The following is a 15480-nucleotide window of genomic DNA, read 5'->3' on the forward strand; positions in this document are numbered from 1 at the left end:
AGTGGTGAAAGGGTGCCTGATTTTGACTAGCTCTATCTTTTGAAGAGATATCTTTGGTCATCTTCCCTTACCTTTGCTAGATTCCTTTTTCATACTCCATGAAATAATTTCCTTTAATAAAGCAAGACTCCTTATAGCAAAGGAAAGTTAGAAAATTACTCCCCTTAGGTAGGAAAAATCTTTTGCTGCCACTACATTTTCCCTAATGTTTTATTATGAAAATTATCAGACATATAATAACATTGAAAGAATTTTACAGCAAACGCCTGTATACCCACCACCTAGTTTTACCACTAACATTTACTTGCATGCCTGTCTAGCTCTATTCATCTTTAACCCATCTTATTTTTTCATACATTTCCAAATAAATTATGGACATCAGTGTTTTCCCTAAATATTTCACCTCGAATCTAATTAAGTAGAGTTTGATTCTTATGTATAGTTTTTTCATTTGATATAAAATGTGCATACAATGAAACCCACAGATCTTAAATATGCATTTGTGTAGTATTTCAAAAACATACACTTGCATAACCCTCAATTCCTGCCAAGATATAGAAAATTATCATTACCCCAAAAGTTTCTTCATGCCCCTTCCCAACCATCATGCCCTGTCTCTGAAGGAACTATTGTTCAGAATCTTTTCTGTCCTAGATTTGTTTTTCCTATTATAAAATGTCATATAAAAGGATTCACATGGTATGTTCTCTTTCGTGTAGGGCTTCTTTCACTCAAGAAAATGTTTTTGAGATTCATGTAACATTTAGTATTTTGTTACTTGCAACACAGTTGGGTTTATCCATTATCCCACTGAAAATGGGTGTCTGGACTGTTTCTAGTGTTTGACTATTATGATAAAGTGTTTGTGAATATTCTCATCATGTATTTTGTAAATATATGCTTTCATTTTCTTTAGGCAAATGCCTAAGAAAGGCCTTGTGGTGTCATAGGAAAGGTGTATATTCAAATGTATAGGAAACTGCCAGGCCATTTTCCAAAGTGGTTGTACAATCTACGTTCTTACCAATAACAGATCAAAGTGGCAGGTGATCCACGACTTAACCAATGTTTAATGTTGTCATTCTTTTAAATTTTGGTTGTTTTGTTGGGATGGCCACCATTATATGTTAATACATGTCTTCCTACATCTAACTTCAATGCTACTGATACTCAGACTTTCTAGCTATCACCTTGGGGAAACAGTGGCCCTTTGGCTTTTTTGGCCAGATTCATCTCTTTCTTGCTTTTTGGTATAATGGGACAGTGAACCCAGAGTGTGATAAAATATATACAAACAAATGACAAAGCATGATAACATTAAAAAATTGTATTACAGAAGCCTGGTAACACTATTGACTACCATCATATAGATCAGGGGTCCTCAAACTTTTTAAACAGGGGGCCAGTTCACTGTCCCTCAGACCATTGGAGGGCCTGACTATAGTTTAAAAAAAAAAAAAAACTATGAACAAATTCCTATGCACACTGCACATATTTTATTTTGAAGTAAAAAAACAAAATGGGAACAAATACAATCATACTGCTTCATGTGGCCTGTGGGTCGCAGTTCGAGGACCCCTGATATAGATAGTATATTATGCACTGTTAACTTTGCTAAGGCCTTTATAGAAGTTTTTGTCATTTATTTCTTCTGTCTTATAGGCTAAGTATACTATTTCCATTATAAATGAAGAAACCGAAGCTCAAAATGTTAAAAAAAAAATTACCTATGGTTACACTACTACCAAGGGGCTCGTCTTGCTCACCAAGACAGAAGGGATTTAGAAGGCCAACTAAATGTATTCAAGTAATAAATAGGAAGTATATTTTTCTGCCAACTGGTAAAGACATTCATAATTTCAGTGACCCTCAAAAGGGCAGGCAGAGGAAAGAAAGTGTTTTTTTCTCAGCAGTATCTGCAGCATTCTCAGAACCCCAAGTTAATTCATTATCAGACCTCCACATAACCCCTTAATGGGTAATTCGGTTTTTATAAAGCTCATTGTCGTTTACTTTCTTTTGTTTGCTTCGCAGATGTGTACTTTATAATGTCTATGAAAAATTTCCCATCTGGATTAGATCAACCTCAAATGGAAGTCCAAGAGAGGTACATGCTTCTGAGCTTCCTCTGGGATCATCATCGTAGGAAGACTTTTCCAAAAACAACACAAGTTTGGTCTCATAAATTGGACAACAGGGAGAACTAGTACAATGAATAGTAATCACTTAATGGTCTTTTCCTTTGGTAGCTTCAATTTGGGTCTTCCTCAGATATTCGAGACCTTTGTAAGATGCCTGTGGTGACAGCCAAGTGCTGTCGGTTGGATACTCCTTTAAAGTATTTCTGACCTTCATCTGCTCACATTCCATATTTGTCTTCCCTCTCTAAGTGATTACTGGTGATACATTGCATTTTAATGACTTTCTTACTTACCTTTATTCATTTAATGCTCACGATGGTTCTTCAATAAGAAATAAGAAAGTAAAGTGAGATGCAAAAAGTTCATTTATTCATTTATTCAACATTTAAAGATCCCTGACAGGGAATCACAGAGCTAAAAGAGACAGTCTTCTTTTAAAAACTTATAGACAGAGACGAATAGATTAATAGATAATTACCTTCAAATATTGAGGAGCTATCCTGGATTTAAGTAGAGTATTAGGGAAGCAGAGAGGAATGGATGGATGGATGATCAAGGCTAGATGACTTGCTATTGGCTTCATGGTATGAAGATAGACACCAGGTGGACTGATTCGTTGACTAATATGTCTTTCATTAACAAAAATAGAGTTTACTCTTTATAACATTTAAAAAATATAGAACCTTGCTTTCAAAAGGAGCTTATAAAAATGTACACATAATGGGGCAGCGCCTGTGGTTCAGTGAGCAGGGCATCGGCCCCATATACCGGGGGTGGGTATGTTCAAACCCTGCCCTGGCCAAACTGTAACAAAAAAATAGCCTGGCATTGTGGCAGGCACCTGTAGTCCCAGCTACTTGGGAGGCTGAGGCAAGAGAATCACCTAAGTCCAAGGGCTGGAGGTTGCTGTGAACTGTAAGGCCACAGCACTCTACCGAGGGTGACAAAGTGAGACTCTGTCTCTTAAAAAAAAAAACCATGGAATACTATTCAGCCATTAAAAAAAATGGAGACTTTACATCCTTCGTATTAACCTGGATGGACATGGAAGACATTATTCTTAGTAAAGCATCACAAGAATGGAAAAGCATGAATCCTATGTACTCAATTTTGATATGAGGACAATTAATGACAATTATGGTTATGGGGGGGGAACAGAAAGAGGGAAGGAGGGAGGGGGTGGGGCCTTGGTGTGTGTCACACTTTATGGGGGCAAGACATGATTGCAAGAGGGACTTTACCTAACAATTGCAATCAGTGTAACCTGGCTTATTGTACCCTCAATGAATCCCCAACAATAAAAAAAAAAAAAGTAAAAAAGTACACATAATGCAAATTATTTGTACATGGATATTTAACTTATTCAAAGTGGATTCATGACACTGTGTCTTTGAACAAATCTGAAAGGTATTTTTTTCTCTCATTTTACAACATTTTTTCCTTACCAGCCAGAAATAAGGATAACTAGGCCCATCCTATGAAGTCAAGATGCATGGGAAAGTTTCCAAGAGAAAGAGGAATGGCTGTCCCATGGCCGATGGTTACCCCTTCCTCTCCACAGCTAACATGCAAAAAGTGTGAATGTCCCTATGCGCCAATAGTTAGACGTCTCACCGCCCCTTAGCTCTGTCTAATCCACATACCCCTCCCCCTCAATTCCAAGATTCTTCATTTTTCAAATGTTGTCATTAAACAGTTTCTACTGTTTCCTTTATTTCTAATGTCTTTCCAGGGCAGGCCTGCAGGGTAGGCAAGGTGGGAGGGGAGGTGATGAAGAACCATTTATTATACCACTAGGACCCAGGGACCATTTTGTAAGTAATCATTCCCATCATCCTTCACTGAAATGGCTTTAGTTACTTGGCATTTTCCTTTAAAAATTAGTAACACTCTATTGCTTAGAATATGGTATTGAGGAAAGGAGAAGAAGGAGGAAGAAAGACAAACACACACTCTGAAAAAAGGGGGGAAAAGAGTAGGTATTCAGTGAAGTAAAATCTCATGACAGTTTTGGATGGGAGTCGGACACAGTACTTTATCTGTCGGACTAAATTAAACCAAATGAGAACAAGCTGTTACTGAGCTTTTAACTAAAACGTTCAATTTTTGTTATCCTTCACCTCTTCCCTTAGAAGATGAATGTGTTAAAAATAGTTCCCCTTTCCTTAAAGGGGGAACTTTCCTTAGTTTCTGATACAATCTTCCATCCATCTTCACTTCCTTTCTGTCTCAGAGCTTTGAGAAATGTCTTGCTGCCTAGAAAAAAACCCCCATTCCTTCACATTTCCATCAGTTTCCCGGTCCATTCATTTAGACTTCAGTTGCTTGAGTTATGGGAAGCTATTGTAGCCTTTTAACTGTCGTATCAGACAAACTCCAATTCCAGTAATAAACTGTGTGCTAGATTCACTCTTTACATTCATGGTAAACTATCAAAAAAATGGTGTTTGGAACATTTGGCTGGCACTTCAAGCTCCATTTCTGGTATGTTTCAACAAAAATCTATTTGGGGATTCTTTTTCTCTTCTTAGCCCTCTCTTTCCCCTCCTGCTAAGTTGGAGATTTTATAAGTTAAATCAATGCTTGATGTAATTTCCTGTAATAGAAGATACAGGTTCCAGCACTAACTATCCTTTCATGGAAAAACAGCTCATTGCTTCTGGATGTGAAGTCACACCCTTGAATTATGAGTCTGGATCACTGCTGAGTGGATCACTTTGGAGCCAGAAATAAGGGTGGTAACAGGAAAAATGAGTTGGCAGCTGGAGAGGGGAAAGGGTTTTTTGGTAATGGGTGCCAGGACAATGTTTAAGAGAAACAGAAATGTAGTGGAATCCAGGGAAGGCCACATATGCTACATACAGGGAACTGAGAAGTTAGGAGAGACCCAGACTGTTTTAGGCTGGACTTCAGTCTGCCACGCAGCAATTTAGTTCCCAATATTAGTGGAAAGTGGGAAAAATCCAAAGGTTATAATGCTTTTCAGAAAGTGATGCAAACCAAAGCCTTTGAGATGTCAGATGAGTGAATAAACAGATGATGCAAAGGAAGTCTATGTCTAAGATGGGTTAAAAGCAATCTGGGTACACTTGCAGGTCTGTGCTTATATTTCTCCAAACTCATCTCTAATCTCTTAGGTCTGGAAGTTAAGCTCACATGTCAAACTTCCCTGTGTTGATTTACCTGTTTATGCTGTTAGATTGCTGTGTAAATAGGGACTTATCTGGTGGTGGATTATGTAGTTTACATTGTTTCTTGACCCAAGCTAAATGCAAATTATAGGTTACCATGGTTAGGTCTTCTAAACTTTTAGGGACTTCAGGTTTAAGTGGGGCTACTATTTGAATAAAGTGTTAAATTGGTGGTGTAGCTCTTTTGAAATAGTCTTAAACTCAATTTTACTGCTTAAAGCAAGATATCATACGATATACCTATGGTGTCCTTGTTACCCAAGCTAGCAATAAATTAGACCACAGAGAGAGGTATAGGTATGGTCAGGAGGCAGTGATGAGGTGGGCACAGAGAAATTTGAACTAGAGATGAATCTTAAATCCATGTTACATTCTTTTTCACAGATTTCTTTTATAGAGACAAAGGTGCAATAAAAAATAAAAAAGATATAGTTGTGTTCAAACAATAACTTCAGCTTTAGGGAAAGAGAAATTTAGTTTTCTGAGATGCTAAAGAGACAGAAAAAAGGGGGAAATAATAGATTTCTGTGCAGCTGACATAAGAACTGAAATGTAGTGCTACCGATACCAAGAAACACCATCCATCCACACTACAGGCAGCCTTCTGAACCTTGCACTCTTGCCACTTTGGATTAGATACTGGTTTATTGTGGGGGTGCTCTCTTGATATTTGCAGTTTCCTAACCTATACCTACTAGTTTCCAGCACATTTCCTACCTCACAAATGATCATCAAAAATGCTAGGGGGTGGGGGTGCCTTGGTTAAGAGTCACTGCACCATAGAAACCATGAGGGCTCATTAGATAACAAACAATTAAACCTTTATTTTATAGCATCTCAAGGCATATGGACTTTAGGGTTAGGCAAATGTAGATTACAAGCTAATATTATTTTATCTAATCATCGTATATCAGCAGATAAGTCACAGAGTTTGGCGAATGAGAGGCTCTGGAAATTATGGATAGACTGTGAGAGAATTGAGGAGAGAAAAGGGAACACAACAAATATTCAAAATAAAAAAATGGACACTGCAACCTTCAGGAATGAGGCAATGTCTCTCTCTGGGACAAAGAGCAGGCTTGCTTACTGCTTGCTGTAAAATAGCAGGTTCCAAGCTAAGTATTTTCTTCCTGTAAACCAATTAGATATGGGCATAGAATTCACTTGAGCCCTTCCCTGTTGTTGCCTTCCCATGAGACTTGGGGCCCCAAGGAAACTAATACTCAAGCTGCATACTGTGCCATAATTAATAAAGTCCTTTGTTTCTGACCCAGGGGTCTCTTATCTTTCTAACATCCATGAAACAAAAATAGACTAGCTTATCTTGTAAATAGAGTAAAATCCAATCCCAAATCCTGATCACGGGATCTAGTAAACAGGGGCTTTAAAATATCAGCAAGAAAATGAGATTTTTATGGTGAATATGACAGACTTCCATTCCAAATGAAGCAGGAGGACTTGGCTCCAGGAGCTATCTCTTTAAGAAAAAAATAAAAGGGAGAAATACCCTGATGTGCTTAAACCTAACAAAAGATTTACACTTCTGATAAAGACTTTAAGCATGACGTATTTATAGACTTCAAGAATTCTCATCTAACCAAAATTATTTAGCCTTACAGCAAAGACCCCATTAAGGACATTATTACCTTCCCACCTATGCTTCTGATTTCAGATGACTTCCGATAGTTACCATGAATTGAGAGAGAGAAACAGAAGAATTGAGAAGAAGGCAGAATTAAGAACTACATCTAGGAAAGAACTCTGACAGCATATGGAAATGATTGGCAGCAAATAGATCTGAAGTCTACTGAATTTTTGAGGGCATTTTATTGTCCAAGACAGTATGTTAATATACTAAAATCTACTGATCATTCAACTGTTCAGTAAATCTTGAGGCAATCTCCCAGCAGAAGGATGCTGTTAAACCCCGGCAGTTTTCAGGGAAGGCAGACACCTCAACACCCAATCCAGGTGTATCCATGGAAAATAACGAACGAGGAAGAATTTCCCAGAGGGACGTCTCAGGAGCCAAGGAAAACAAAAGATGAAGAATTTCTATCTAGAGAACTGAATCAGGGTTTAAGCAAGAACTTTTCCCATACTCAAAAGATGAAATCCTGCCCAGCACATGTTATAATTGCTACGTGTCAATGACTATTGTGTGTCTTCTGTTCTTCAGTTTTGATCTCTCCCACTGCCAATAGTGTGTGTGTGTGTGCCTCCCCCAATGGGGGAGTGAAGACAGCAAATTACTTGTCTGTTTAGTCTGTAGGTTCTTAGCCTGGAAGAGTCATATCTGAACCCGACAATGAGAGAGGGAGAGGGAGAGAGAAAGAGAGAGAGGACTGTGCATTACCTAGGATCTTGGTCTTTGATGGGGAGCAGTGATTGCTGGGGCTTTGGGTTTGTGGTCTGCCTGTGCAAAGTAGTTGAAACATATATATACTGACTGGAATGATAGAGATGGCAATCTGTTTACCAGAACCAAATTTGTTTCCTTCTTATGAACATAGACTTCATTTCTAATCTCCCTTGAATCGAGTTTGGGCTGCATGCCTTGGGGGTATGAATGGAAGTTATATATATATCACTTCCAACCTATATTACAAAAATGTCACCCTGGCCTCACTGTATATAGAGAGGATTCAACTGGGGAGTCAAGGCCCCAAGGGTAAAGGACCATCAAGGTGGAAGGAGCTTGGGTCTCTAGCTCACTCAAAAACAGTGTCCCACTAACCAAAACATCTGCATTGGAGCTTCTATGTGTAAGAAATAAAATTCTGTTGCATTCAGCCACTGAGATTAGGAGGTTTCTTTGTTATAGAAACTAGCCAACTTACTAAACACAGAGGGGGAAATAGTAATACCAGGGAAATATGGTAATATTATGGACATATTAATAGCAGGGAAAACAAAAAGTTTTATAAGAAAGAAATTATAACCTTAGTATACTATAAAAAATAGCCATGAATGATATTTGTAGAATTTTAAGGAAGTAAATGCTAATGATTGATTTAGCCAAAATTTATGCTATAATTTCTTGAGAGGGTGAGGGAAAAGGAAAGAGAATGTGAGAAAGAGAAGATAGAGAGATGAAAAGCGTATGTTTTACAGGAAAGGCAGATCTAAGAGATTTAAATAATCATCTTCCTAAGTTGGAAATCAGTAGCTATATCTAAAATGAAAAAAATCCAGAAATAGCATGCTACTTAGAAAGGTGGAGATAAAAACCAGAGCAAACACCTCGAAGAGAGAGGAGAGGAAATTAAAGGTAGAACTAGAGGCTGTATTTTTTTCATCGTAAGCTTTGTTAAAACTCTGTATAATTTAACTTAGATACAAATCAAAATGAAATAAAAGAAAACAAAGCAAAACCTGACAAGTAACTGCAAAGTAAAAGCCCTTTATGTTGGAGAAAAGCTGTGGGCTATGGTCCCCTAGAATCCAAAGAAAGAGTATATTTTAAGAAGGAATGCTTATGAGGGTGAAGTGCTACTGAAATGCCAATGAAGGCAAAGACCGAAAAGTGCAAAATGTGTCAAATATTCTATGAAACAAGCGTATGGTGCCCCATGATCATATTGATGTACACAGCTATGATTTAATAAAAAAAAAAAAAAAGAAAAGAAAAGTGCCCCTTGGATTTGGTGAGAGTCATTGGTGACCTCAGTGAGGGAAGTTTTACTTCCCATTGGGAGGGAGAATGAAGCTAAGGAGCAAATGTCTAAGTGCTCTTTAGAGTGCATAGCAATAGTCTTTGCCTCATGACATTCTTTCAGGAGTGAGTGAAGGAGTAGGGTGAGCTCACGGAGGTGAAAAAAATGAATGAGTTATGTGAAATTTCTTTAGAAAGGGTTAATGTTCATGCATATAATGTGATTTAGATTATGGATTGTCTAAGATCCATGAGCCATTTCTACATATGAACCTCCCATTGATGTGTAAAAAGGGAAAAGAAGATAAATGAGCTTACTTAACATTTACCTGAATCTTCTCCCATACTTCTGGAACATAGGCTCAGAGGGGCTTGTGCAGTAATGAATGCTAACCAAGAACCTTAAAACCAAAACCACCTGGAAATCTGGGTTTGAATGGTCCCAGGACTTCCGGGATGAATCTTCGCTGGATTTTCCCATCTAGTGATTATTTCTTTCATTTTCTATTTAAATGAAGGCAAGATGGAGCCACTTAGAATGCATCACCCTTAACAAATAAAACATGATTAGATACCAAAACACATCATCCATCTTCACAGTAATTAGTCCTTATGTGTATTAGCTCTGATTGCTTTTCATAGTAAGAAAGATTTTCTAATCACTTTCTAAATTTTACACACACATCAGGAGAATAGAAACTCAGGGGAATCCCTGCTTAACATGGAAAGAAAGAAAATTAAAAATTCAAAAGTAAGAGAGGGTTTGCATATTCTTATAAGGAGGAAATATATAACATAAGTCATCTTACTAGTATTATAAAATTTGATGAATTTCTATTTATTTATAACTCAGAATTAAGGATTATACTTTTATTATTTTACTTCTTATTCTCAAGAATGGAAAAGATAGAATTTTTAAAGAAGAAAGGAGAATATATGTTTAGTCAGCAAGAATATGAAAGTAATCTCTGGCTTGAAAGGCAGAGTATCAAGAAGAAAGAGCCTTATGGAAATGTTTTTGTGAGAGTAAGACAAACTATTTAGGACACATAACTGGCATCTGAATATCTATCTCTCCAGGTGGCCTGTTTCCTTAAGATAAATCTTACTTTGAGTAACTTGTCTTTTCATAGACACCCTGGGAATTATTTTCTCATTTATGTCTGTGAAAAGTCCTACATTAGATACTCTCCTAGGATAACTTCTCCATAAACTCTAGCACAATCTGATTGAGCACTAAGAATATGTTAGGAACAATAAAAAGTATTTTACATACTTCCATTGAATTAGCCTAACATTCAGATGAGATAGGTGCCACCATGCCCATTTTTCAAAGAGTTCACCATTACTTTATTAAGGTCAAAGTATTTGTAACTGGTAGAATCAAGACTCACACTAGGGTTGGTATCTCCAAAGTCAGGGATTGCAAATTTCATGTAGCAAAATGCCCTCAGCATGCCTTCATCACTCCTGGGTTATCCAGTTTGGTGTGTCTATAATCCTCCTCCAAAACACAACGATCACTAACAACTATGCTTCATCTACTTTCCTTTCTCCACTCAAACATTTGTCTGTATATCTTAAAACACAATCTTTCGTGAAAAGTTTAATGTCAGGATGTAGTCTTCCTTCAGCCACTAACTCCTTAAAGGTCCCATGTTCCTCCGTGTAATCTCTCCAGTGTGTGTGTGTGAGAGAGAGAGAGAGAGAGAGAGAGAGAGAGAGAGAGAGAGAGACAGACAGAGAGAGAGACAGAGAGAGAGAGAGAGAGAGAGAGAGAGAGAGAGATCTATTTAGATACACACAGACTCCTGAGCTAATGAACAGTCTCAGATTCTTCTTCCCAGGGCTCTCTCTGGTTGGCGTGTTGCCTGCCTCCCTTCAGTTCACCTTCTCTCAGTGTGCTGTACCCCTAGACCACAGTGCTCTCAAGACCCAGAATATCTGCCCCTTTGCTATGCACCCTGGAGAGAATCTGTCCATGTAATTCTTACTTTTATCCCCAGAAATTGGGAGGGAGAATGAAGCTAAGGAGCAAATGTCTAAGTGCTCTTTAGAGTGCATAGCAATAGTCTTTGCCTCATGACATTCTTTCAGTTTACTGGAGCTCTGATGTACTTTGACTCCAACAGTCTTGAACCCTACTCAGCTTTCCTGGGGCTCTAACCAGCAACTGAGTCTTAACAGATATCTTTTTCTCTCTCTTTGGATTCAGTTCCTTCAAACCACCTACTGAGTCCTTTTTGGACTCTTTGATTTTCCCTCTACCCTAAGATTTGTCCCTACCACTAGATCAACTTCTTCAATAGCAAAGTAAGTTTGATTGATATTAACATTAGTAGTTAATGTTTATTGAATTTCTCTATTCAAAGCATTTCACATCTATTATCTTATTTAAAATCCATACAACTCTATGTGGTAGAAGCTATTATTATCCCAATTATTTCATATTTTCATAATTATGATTATTTCAATATTTTATATTAATTGATTCAATCAGTTGACAAATATGTATTGTATCCCTACTGTTTGAGGCATTGCAGAGATAGAAGTGAAGAAACCCAATGAATTTCCTGCTGTCATGGAGATTACCATTTAGTAAGGAAGTATAAACAGTTAATAAATAAATGTGTATATACCATATGGAGTGCCAGGATGCAGAGAGAGAGAAGATGGAGGGTGCTGCGGGCACAAGTCATGTTTCATGTAGGTGAGTTGGGCACACCTCCCTCTCTGATAAGGTGACATCTGAGCAGAGCCTTGAAGGAAGTGAGTGAGTCAAGGTTATAGATGTTTAAATAATGTTCAAGGCAGATATAGAAGAGCTTCCTTAATTTGTCCTGGGAATGACACAGCAGTTCATGTGGCTAGAGCACAATGAATAAATAGGAAGAACGGTGGGAGTTGAGGTTCAGGAAGCAGCAGAAATCATGTGGTGGGGTCTTATGGGCCAGGATGAGGAGTTTGGATTTGACTCTGAGTGAGAAAGAAAGTCCCTGGATTGTTGGAGTTGAAGTATGACATCAGAGGATTTGGGCTTAGAAAGAATATTCTAGATGTTCTGAGGAGAAGGACCTTTTGGGAGATAAGGATGGGAAGTAAGACGGCTTTCTGGAAGTCTTTAAAATAGTTATTAGGTGAGAGATGGTGGAGGCCAAGGGAGGTAGACACAGAGGTGCTGGAGGTGACCAGTTGGGAGTGCATCTCTAAGCTTGATCTGATGGTATTTATCTGATGTAGTGCAAGTGGGATACGAGGAAAATGGAAGGGTCAAGGATGACTCCAAGATACTTTTGGAAAGTAAGGAAACTTCCTTTTACTGAAGGAAGTTGGGGCAGTTGTGTGAAGACCAAATTGGGGGTGATGGTAGAAATAAAGAGTTTTGTTTTGAGCAAGTTAACTTTGCCATGCAAGTAGAGTTGCTGAGATGGAACCAAGAAACAGAGAGGTTTCTTACTTACCTAAGGACACACAGATAGCAGTAAGAGGGTAAGATTTGAACCTAGGCAGTATGGCCCCTGTGGTCTCACTGTTAACCATGTCCTGCATCAGAATCTCCACCTTCCTTTATACAAGGTTTCTGTGTTGATGGGGAACAGTTTGTACAGGTCAGCCTTGTATTTAATCCCATTCTTGTGGCCCATTTGGTCTCAGTTTCCCCCCTTCTCATTGCAGATTTACTGTTAAGGTCAGTTTACTTTCTAAAAATAAGTAGGATGGTCTAATAACAACTATATGCTGAGAAAAAAATGCTGTAGAATAATGAAAGTCTGTTAAAAATTTTTATAGAAAAATGAAACATGCAATTTTATCTTTGCTTTCGGTTATAGTTTGTGTTCCCTTGACTTTTATTTGGAAACCCCAGTAATTAGGGGTGAAAATTTTTAGCCTTTTAAATTTTGTGAAGGCAAAAAGTGGAAACAAATAAACACATGTATATGTATATATATATATATATATAAACAAAAAAAAGAAAAGAAAAGAAAAATGGAAGTCTCGCTTCTCTTACCCTCAGATCCTCCTTCACTTAATGTATCTGCAATGAGTAGAATGAAGGAATAAAGGAATCTGTTAGGAAGTCACTGACTGACATTGATACTTTCTGAATTACCTTAAAATTCTGTGTATTTTTATTTCTTTAGGCTGAAATTAGTAGTACAGAAAACAATGGCATTCATAAGAAATGTTAATAGCAATGATTATGCTGTTTTGGGAGACACCCCAAATGCTTATTTTATACCATATATCCATTGTAAAAAAGAAAATTACTGTGAATAGTGCTGTTACTAGCGTATATGTAATAAATGAGGAACTATTTCTCATGATTTCCTATGACAGTGATTGAAACTCCATTCCCCTGGAGCTATTCTGCCACAGAATAGAACACCAGTGCTGGCTGGAATTTCAGAGTTCGTCCAGCCCATTATTATCCTGTTGTAGGGTAGAAAACATTCCAGGTGGCAGCAGTGCTGGGAGGAGAGGCCAGACACCCTGAGGGGTAGCTGGGTGTGTGGATCATGCTGGGTAAGAAGCTGGGCCTTGTACCCTTCATTCCTCTGTTTCTTCCTTTACCAGGCTTGATGGAACCTCTGGACATTTGGTCACCTCCACAACCCTGTTGGTCCACTTTGCAGCTGTTCCCAGTGGGTAAGCCACATGGAGAAGCAGTAACCTCTGAGCCAGTTGTGTTGTGTATTTTCTGTGACCTGATCACGTGGATGTCTGTCTCCCTTTGGTATCCCAATCAGAAGGCCTGCTCTCCAGATCCCCAGCTTATTATAGTCCTGAGTATTCAGAGGCTCAGCTTCATTGCAGGCCATCAAGAGTTTATGTTCTATGAAAGAGTTTGAGACCAACTTCTTCCCATTTACATTCAATGTGAAAAAGTGTCAGTGGAAATAAAATAGCTCATACATCTAAATGATTTAAATTAAGTAAAATAAAAATTTCCACTCTTTTGAATTAGGCCATTACAACTATAGCTTAGTCTAAGTACAATATTAATGAGTAATATTACAAGGACAGTATTAATTTTGCAATTCCTGACATAAAAATTTAAAAATGCAATTTTAGCTTTGCTTTAGGTTATATTTTGGGTTCCCTTGACTTTTATTTGGATACCCAAGAAATTAGGGGTGGAAAATGGGATAAGTTCAAAATCAAACGCACTGAGCTCTTGTGTAAGTATATTCCACCCTCTCATCTAAGTGCCATATACTTAAATGAGATCTAGGATCAGGTGCCATTTCATACCATCAAAGCATTAGTGAAAAGGTTTATATGAAATAGACATTTTAGGCCTGTTTGTTTAATATGTTTGGCATTTCTAAGTTTAATAATGGATAGTTTAATAAAGACAGGCAAGCATACAAAGATTGGGACCACTAGTGGTTGGCCTAGTGACAGGCTAATGTTAATAAGGTATCAGTGTCAGTGCAGTTTGACAAACATGCACCCAGGGAAGCTCTCCTGGGCTTAACACATGTGGAAGGGTCAGGAACTAGGTGCTGTAGGACTCTGGAGAATCCCTGAGACTGTGGGAAGACTAGATTTCTCACCAGCATGAGTGTCATGAGAAGTCTCATGGCGTCCCTTGGCTTCAGACACCACTAATCACATCAAATCAGAGGTATAGGATTACACACTGCAGGCCTTTCCAGCCACCACAGCACCCAGTCCAGCAATTGCTAGCTTGGAACAATGGCCATATCCTATAATCAGGCAATCCAATTAGCTGCACACAAATTATGAAGTCGATATACCTAAAGCAATTTGTCTGCAAAAAATTTAAAACCTCCCCTATGAATTTGCAATCAAGGAAAATCCTCTTTATCCTTCATTTTTTTTTAAATTGAAAGTTGGACACAGGACAGAATAAGGCAAACATTTTCAAGATCCAGTGTTGCCTAAGAGCTTCCAAAGTATCAGCTAACACTTTGTTTGAGTAAATTGTGAGTGAGAGAGGAACACAGAGGGTAAGATTGGTAGTTTAATTGCACCATGTTCCCTAACAACAAATGGCAAATATTGTATTCGATAAAAAAGAGAGGATGTCTTATTTCCATTGTTATCTAGTCTTGCAATGAAAGATTGCTTGTCATAGCCTGCAGCACTGTCAGTCACAAAGGAGCAAAGTTAACCCTCATGTTCCTGATCTTTGCAGTGCTCAGCTTCTCTGAGAGAAACAGAATAACTAGGAAGGAGCCCTCATGGTAGTAGATTGATGCTTACTTATTTTTCCATTTAGTCCATGCTTCTGCCATTTAGTCCATGCACAATAACCATTTGTTCATTGCTGTGTACCTGGTACAAATCATCTTGGATTTAAAGATGTGTAAGAGTTCTTTCCCAGTGAAGAAAGTCTACAGCCTTTCTTTGCAGAGCTTCCTTGCTAGATTTAAACAATTTTAGGGATAAGAGGCCTAAGGGTCAAATCCAAACTTCCTTTTATAAATGAAGACTTTTGTGGCTCAGGAAGTAAAATTATGTGGTT

The sequence above is a fragment of the Nycticebus coucang genome, chromosome 7 (genome assembly GCF_027406575.1).
Source record: "Nycticebus coucang isolate mNycCou1 chromosome 7, mNycCou1.pri, whole genome shotgun sequence".
NCBI classification, from domain to species: Eukaryota; Metazoa; Chordata; class Mammalia; order Primates; family Lorisidae; genus Nycticebus; species Nycticebus coucang.